Raw genomic sequence first — 8,709 nt, forward strand, 5'->3', positions numbered from 1 at the left:
ATTCTTTGTATTGGCTGATTCAGATACTGACACCAAGTCAATACATTTAAACATTGACAGCAATAGTGACTATGGTAAAACACCATGTTACTGTACACTCTTTATCTATTTCAATAAAACCACAACATTTTATATCAGTTTAGGATGCAGTTTAGACTTACCAGTAGACTGTGCCAGACTATGTGATAAAAGGCTGATCATCATCATCTATCCAAAGGTTTGGGACAGGATCATATAAAAAGATGAAGGGGCTGGGGGAAGAACCCTAGCAGCCTAATCAGTGAAAATGAGGTACAGATAGCTACCCCTAAGACTACCAAAGCACAGTCTTATAATTGTCCCTTGTGTGAAACCCAGCAGGAGGAGCCAAACAAACAAACAAAAAAAATCCCCTTCCCTATGTTCCTTAAGAGACTGAAGGAGTTATAGGACTCATTAAGGGATGCAGAAGGGAAAGAATTTACAGGGAAAATGAAGGAATCATAGTGGATTGAGGAGAAACAAGCATGGGAAAATAAGGTGAAAAGGGGAATAAAGGGGTCAGTTAAGTGTAAAATGGTGGCTTGTCTTACTGAGATGTGTGCCTGATCACCATAGCCTGCCCTACAATCCCATTAGGTCCTATTTCTACTCATCTTCTGTCTGGGTGCACTCTGTTCTGAGTGGATTCATTTGGATGCTAATGAACTTTCAGCTGGATGAGCCAGTGAGGAGTGGGACTGCACACCTCCAGGCTCATGTGCAGCTAACCACATGTGGGGAGACCAGAGGATCTGAGCCCAACTACTAGGTCAGCTGAGCATCTAGGACTAGCCAATAGAGTGATCCGTGTTTTTGTGCAAATACACACATCTATACATGTGTAGATGTATACATTATGTCTTTGTCGATGTATGTGGCCTCTGTGTGTGTTTACTTTACCTGTGTGACCACCCATCTGGAGCAGCTGCTCCACTCCGCTACTAGGAGGACCTGAGGATATAGGCCTATAGCAGCTTCACATGTCTGGAACTCCCTGCTTCAGCTGCCTTGAACAGACTGAAATAAAATATTTTATAGAAAAAAAGCCACTATGTTTAACCAGCTGTTCTTTGTCATCCCACCTGAATACACTGTGCTGTGAAGAAATAATTTAGATGAGCTTCAACAAGCAAGTTACCTGCGAGAGCAAGAGAAACTATTTATACATTAAATTACTAACTTTGACTAAATTCATCATACTGTTTCTTAAAAAAAATCCTCTCTTTAAACAATTTGAAACAAAGTACAATGCTTTTACAACTAACATTAAGGCTGATCTGTGTCACCTGGAGACCACATGGGACTCTGTATTACTCAGTTACCAGAGTATTCCTTTGGCTCCATTTCAGTGAAGCTAATGAGAAAATAAAAATACTATGAAATTATTTGGCAGCTAGATATTATGCCGTTACAGAGGATCAGATTTAACTGAGGGCAAGAAATGATTTCTTTTTCATGTGAATCTATAAAACGGCATAGATAACATACAACAGAATATTACAGAAATAATGTTGCAGTGAAGCTATTCAACAATGACATAAAGTGAAATGTAGTTTAAAGATGGATAGTAAGTACTCCTTGTTTGGGACAGGACAGAAATCTGGCTGTCAGGGTGCATGCTGGGAACACAGTTTGACTCAAGATTGGCCAAATAGGAGAATCTCCCAAAATACAAGCTGACTTGGAGATCTAGATCACTTCACAGAAATTTTAGAAGTTACTGCAATTGTTCTCCATTTAAAAGGAATCTTAAGTCTAAGAGAAGATGTATGGGTATGATCACTAAATAAACATAAACTTTCCTCTACTTTTTCTGCTTTTTACTACTTGGTACTACATCAAAACATACAGTTCTATCCTACTAGCAAATTTTTTTCTGCTTTCATGACTGGTTTCATCTGGAAGTGATACCATGAAGTGCTCATGCATCCCTGTATAATAATACAGACATAAACAATTTTTTTTTACCAAAGCTATAATAATGCCATAAGCACTGGCTTGTTCATATCAGTGACCAGAAAAGTTCATGATAGAATTGACCTTACCTCCTGCATTAACCAGGATAATGGCTCTCACCCACGTATTTCTGCATCAAATAATAATTTTTCAAATTATATTTTATGATATGACATTTGACCATATTATATTATAGTCCTGAGAACAAAGATAGAATCCCACTGTCTTAAGTACTGTACAGAGAAGAGTTTCTGCTCTTAAGAACTTAAATGTAAATAACTAAGTAATAATACAGAGTGGAAGAAAGAGATACAACAAGCAGGTTAAAACTTGAATATTTTTTGTTTGAAACCAGAGATTATTTTAATCCTAAAATCTTTTCAACATGTCCCATAAACTGGAAACTGCCCATGAAGAATCATTTTTAGGAAATTCACTTCTGAATGTCATTTCAGAAAGTAACAAACTGTTTTTCAAACAAACCTAATGCACACAAATATTCAAAATTCAAAAATGAACAAATGTCACCAAAGATCAACATAAAGCATTTTGTTTTGAAGCTTTCCAGTAGGACACTTTCTGAAATCTAAGCAAATAATTGCAGTTTTATTATAACCCTTTTTTTTTCCAATGAAAACATGTTATGATGAAAGAATTCTGATAATCTGCAATTATACACAGAATTTCAAAGAGCAATGCAAAGGCATGAATGGTCTTGCTCTTCTGACATTCTGGGGGGAAGAGGCTGGCTTAGAGGTCAGAATTTTTTTTTGTGGAGATACTAAAATTACTAAAACCTTACAGGAAGCAAAGGAACAGGACTTTCAAAGTGCTAAGGGGAACACAGCAATGGAGAAAAGTGTGAAAGGTTTATCAAGTGAATCTGAGGGAAAAAGACAAAGAGGAAGGGCACATAAAGAGGAAAAAGCAACTAATCTGTTGGCACTGGGCAGTAAAGGGTCAGATGAAGCTGCAATTTTGAATGCATTCCAGTATCCCCTTTTAAGTTTCAAAGCTCGATCCACTGGATGCCATCTCCAAATAGCCATTTCTTGGTGATCACAGGTGGCAGGGCTGAGTAGAGGAGAAGCATCTTCTGGATCCTAGTGCCTGCAAGTGTCAGTACAGTAATGCTGAATAAAGCTGAGACCTGAGTTTCTGTATTCCCTTTCACTGAGACAGTCCATTTTGGCTGAGTCTGTGTCTGGAGCCTCTTCAAAGCGCTATGACTGTCTTAAGGCTGTAACAGAAAGAACCTGGCTCCTGCGGAGTAAACATTCAATCACAAATATGCTCAGCAATTGACATTATCACTGGGAACAGAGAAAACTATCGGACAAATAATTGTTTTCTGTTTCAGAGTTCTGTTTTTCAGGAGGCCCTCAGTTTGAGGCTGTAAAAGGAGCTGTTTCTTTGTCTTTTTCTGAGTACATGTTGTACATTTACACTTGAACTGCTTAAGTGACTGTAGAGTTACTCTGCAAAAGAACACAATTACCAAAAATTACTACTCCAATCAAGCTGGATATAAACACTCAACGCCCTGTTATTTGTGAACATGAACATTTCTCAGACATACTCCCCAAGCCTCTAACTTGTTCATGAGAGAGCTTTGTGGTTGCATGCTAAATGCTACCACTTGTGCCATGTACAGATCAAGTGGCCCAGTGGTTAGCTAAAGAAATGAAACAATGTTATCCTTGTAATATAAAACTGAGGGGAAAATCTTTTCTTACACTTATTTGAGAGAAATGGCTCACAATACTTCACTTTCCTGAGCTTAAAATAATCAGTCTTTCACCATATCTAACCTAAAGCATTATATTGCCTCCAATACAGAAATACGTGGGTATGCAGAGAATTATCTTTGTCACACCTAGCTCTAATCGTAGTGGCATTTAGTAGATCTTGTCTGGCACCTAATTCCTGAGTAGATTAGCATTTCAGGCATTTTATGAACAGATTATTTTCTACAGGTGTTTATAGAGGTGGCATTAATCTCTAATGTTGGTAAAAACCACACAGCTTCGGTATGAGAAGTGTATTATTATAGAACATCAATTGTTCAGACAACTCTGAACTTTCTACATGCCAAAGCAGAAACAGTATCAGTGCTGCTCTGTCACAACCCTGCCAAGTTCCACATAGACACTCCTCTTCCTGCAAAAATATCTTTATTTAATTACAGTTTTGCAGTGGAAGAATACCGAAGCTCCTAATGGCTGCAATATGCATTCTGAAGGAACTGAATTGACCCTTTGATCAGGTGTACAAATTTCCTTTCTGATTTCTTCACTATGAATATATAAACTGAATGAAGTATAGCGCTAACCTGATCTATCCCCCATCTTCATTCCAGGCTGCTATTCCTTGGAGATTCTCAGGCTGAGAGAAATGTGTCTTGGATTTCTTGTTTGTTTTGCAGTATAAGAAAGTGATTCTGAGGTTTCAGACTGTGAGACTTCCATGTACTCGTTGACAGAATAAAGACTTACACTGCAATCTCTGGAGGTTAAAGGTAAGTTTATTAATGTATTCATTCATTAACCCATTCATTCATTAACTCATTTGCTCTGTTCCTTAGAAATTGCAAGGACAGTATTGTGGCATCTCTGACAGAGTACATAAAATGTGTCAAGAACTACTAGGAGAAATGCATTTTGCAAAGAGGGAGAAATCTTTACTGTGCAGTAAAGGCAAAGAAATGGCATAACAAATAAAGATTAATGAAACCTGGAATATTAGGTTTCAGACTGTGGATAGTGTTTAGTTTTAACAAACTAAGGATCTAAGAATGCCTCTCCCTTACCTCTGTTGCAACATCAAGTCCAATTAGACTTAACATGAATGTTTCAGTTCGCCTTACTTATCTGCAGAATTTGCACACTTCTTGGTTAAATAATAAAGAAATAGGAACTAAACAGAATTTGGAGAAGATTTCAAGGAATAAAAAATGTCTTATGTACTAGAGCAGAATCTGTTTTAAAATTTTTCTTTAGTATATTCTTGTTATTTGGTGAAAAAAAAAAAGACTCAGAATGAAATGAAGGACTTCTGGCTATAACATGAATCAATGCATCTGGCTACACCTGTTCTTCCAGTCAATGCTCTTTCCTCACTGTTGTATAGCTTTAGTCACTGAGAAATTTCTCCCTCTTTGCACTTGGTCTCAGACAGTACCTATGGTGCGTATGATAATTAGCAAGTTTTATAAGCATTATTATACAGGGTAATGGCTTCGCTTTGAAACGCTGGAGTCAACAATGGAGTCCTCTGCCTTTGAAATGGCATGCTTGTGTAAGATTATAAAACTGCCACACAGTTTTGGGGCCAAAAGGAAAGGTATGGAGGCAGGGTGTTGGAGTGGTCAGTTCAGAGCTGTTTGCAAACCAAACCATCTGACGTTCACCTAAAATACAACTCTGACCAACAGTCAAATGTTTCAATAACTGCAGATAGACAAAGATGACTTTTTATACACAAGCATCTGAAATGTCAGATTTGCATGTTTTAATCAGACAAAGGCTCACAAAAATGTCAAAAAAAAAAGAAAATGTGAAGGTAATAAAACTGAAATATCAAGGATATTTCTTTTAGAAGTATTTGGTATTTACAGGGAATGAAAGAAAAGGCATAAACATCAGGAACCTTCAGGCTTGCCCTCTGTATGGTGGACTTCACAGTAAATTGGAGCAAACCAGTAAATTTAACTAACAGCTGAAATAATTTTAAGCATGGTAATTTAGATCACTAGAAATCAACTATTATTAACATCAACACGTTTTTATTTTATATCCCCTTACACTCAACTTTAGTAAGTTTTTGTAGGAACCCAGCTAGCCAATCATATTTCAAATGGTAAAAATATTCATTTTGCATTTAATCCACAATATTTCTTCTACAATCCCTGAAATAAAAACCTCATGTTGACATTTATGAAATAGGAGGAAAAAATGCTGTAACTGTGGGTTTTACTTCAGGTAATAACAACACAGGCTTTTAAATCCTTGCTTACATAAAGCCTGACCTTTTCACTTTACATTAAAATCATTTTTATTGAACCTTGGATCAACACTTCGGTCATTGTTATTACCTGTATCTTTTCAAGTTGCCTTTTGTGGTCATATGCCTGCATCTTCTTGGCTGCATGCCCTAGGTAGCAGCATATTTTATATAATTCAAATGGAAAAATCATTGAAGAATAACACAACCATGTTTTGAATTACTCTTTTAATTTAATCGTTGAATTGCTCCACTGACAGTATATTGAATATATGATCTGACACTGTTTAACAGATGCTGGCACCAGACTTTCAAATCCAGTTCAGATAGTTTGTTTTACTGGGCACGGTAGAAAACTTGAGTCAGAACTCTGTCTTCCTTAAGGTCGTCTTCCACTTGAGATTTACATGCTAAAGAGTGCATGAGAAAAGGATGTTTACACCTCTCGCAAGGCTGCCATATAACAGTCTCGAGTGGCTATGGACAGCATAAAGAACAAAGCAGTTGAGGGGCAGCAGTTGAGGGGCAGCTCAAGCACCCAGAAACTATAAGGGTTCTAACAATCAGCCACAAGAGCAGCTAAAAGAGGCACCTTTCCTTCCTTTCCTTTTGTCCCAGGTGCAGCTCAAAGAGCATAGAGGACTCAGCTTGCAAAGTTGCTGTCCGAATAAAGAACAGGTTTTGAGGGTTGCCTCGAGGCAGTATTTCAAAACAGCACAAGTAGCAATAGGAACTTAAGAGGGCAAATTAGTTGCAGACAATACCGATGGTTCATTGAGGCTTTTTGAAATCTTTAGATGTAAACATACATTTTAGATATAAGTAGACCAAGTGAGTCAAAGAAGTTCATTGGGTTATAGATACTGTTTTCCTGCTTTTTTGCTCAGATTTCTACAAACATTTTTATCTCAGTTTCAGACCATTTAACCATTTTCTGTCTTACTTTTAATTTACATAGCTGCCTTCTATGAAGTATGCTGACTGGTACAAAAATCACTAGCTGTTCGATAACACAGATCAGTTCTTCTTCATAGTTAAATGCTGCTGAATAACATGCACTAGGGACACATGCAGATCAACAGTCACCTCTGCCATGTTCCTAAACAGTTTCAGATGCCTACTGAAGCACCATGCTGATGCAGACCTCATTTCTCTGTTCTGGGACACAGTGTGAACTACTCAGGACAGGCATCAAGAATCAAATAGATTGAGAGTCACAGGTGCACAGATCTGAACCCACAACCACTAACCTCATGTGAGGATAGGTTACTGCCCTTTGACAGAAACTGAGCACAGTCGGAATGCTGCGTTGTCCTGTACAGACTAGAGATAGGCAATGCCCCAGTTGTTGGAAGGTTAAATAAACACAGTCACATTTGGCCACTTCTCACAGCCTGTTTTGATATGAAAACCACATCAAGACCACACATTCTTTAATATTTTTTTTTTAATTTCTGTTTTTTTCTTTAAAAGATTCTTCCTCCAATGGTGCAAAAGAACACTAGTTCTGCAAGTTGTTAACTCATGCTGCATCTACTCCGCAATTTCAGTTTCCAACTCTAGTTTAATTGCTCAGCTGTAACTGCTCAAACAAAACTAATTCTTTGGAAGATGAGATTGGTACTTGAAAATACTGATGTATCCATTGAAGCATATGAAAGGAAAAGGTCACAAGGTGTTTTTTTTAGGTCTCAAAAACTCTGATATCTTACTTTTTATACTTGCATATAGTTAGCATAGTTTCACAATTATGGGTATACAACAGTATACACAAACAAAAAATCTCCATATCAACAAGTGCACAGTGACAACCACATTTCTACACAAAGTATGATCATTTATTCTTACCCTGGTTTTTTATTAGCTTAAACTTACTCCATTTCATTTTAATATTCAGTGTTGAGTCACTTTGCCCTTCAAATAACTTACAACATTCAAAAATGTAAACAAATGCTGTGATTCCTTTTCAGGATTCCATTCTGAACAGACACATTTGTGAGACTAGACATATGTGAATATGTTCTTTGAGCATAGTACTAACGCTCTGTTACATGTCAATGATGTGTTCATGGGACAACTGCAAACAGAATACACAAGAATAAAGCAGTCTTAAGATCCCTCATGTAACGAAGGCAAGCCACTCCTACTGAGGAAAAGGCACTGATACCACCAGTGTTCCATGAATCATTTGTTATCCTGTTTTTCCATCTGATGTAGTTTCATGTATTTAACTCTACATTTTCTTTACATGCTCCACATCTGATAATTTCACCTGTTAAAACTCACTCTCATGACAATTTCATGGGTCATACACTATTTTTTGGTCTTGTTATCAAGCATAATTTCTAGGAATTATACATTCATACTTCACAATACTGAACAAATAAGTGCATGGCTTTAGTCTTTTATTATGCTGTCTGTATGAACCTCTTTATTCCTGTGAGAGTCTTATTGATCTGAACTAACTTCCTGAAATTTCTCAGTCTTCTCTGTGATGAACATAATGGGAGCTACAAACTGCTTTTAGATTTTTCATTAACCCTAAATATTGCTGCATCTGAGGATTTTTTTAAATATAGTACCTACAAAATATTATTTGCTACATAGACAACATATAATATTGAATGGAGTCTTAAACCAGTAGCAAAATAAATGGATGTGAATTATTGAAAAACTTTATCCTCAGGGCAGCTAGAAGATCCCGAGGACAGCAGGAAAGAATGCTAGGAG

This window comes from Merops nubicus, unplaced genomic scaffold (assembly GCF_000691845.1).
Source record: "Merops nubicus isolate BGI_N331 unplaced genomic scaffold, ASM69184v1 scaffold51852, whole genome shotgun sequence".
NCBI classification, from domain to species: domain Eukaryota; kingdom Metazoa; phylum Chordata; class Aves; order Coraciiformes; family Meropidae; genus Merops; species Merops nubicus.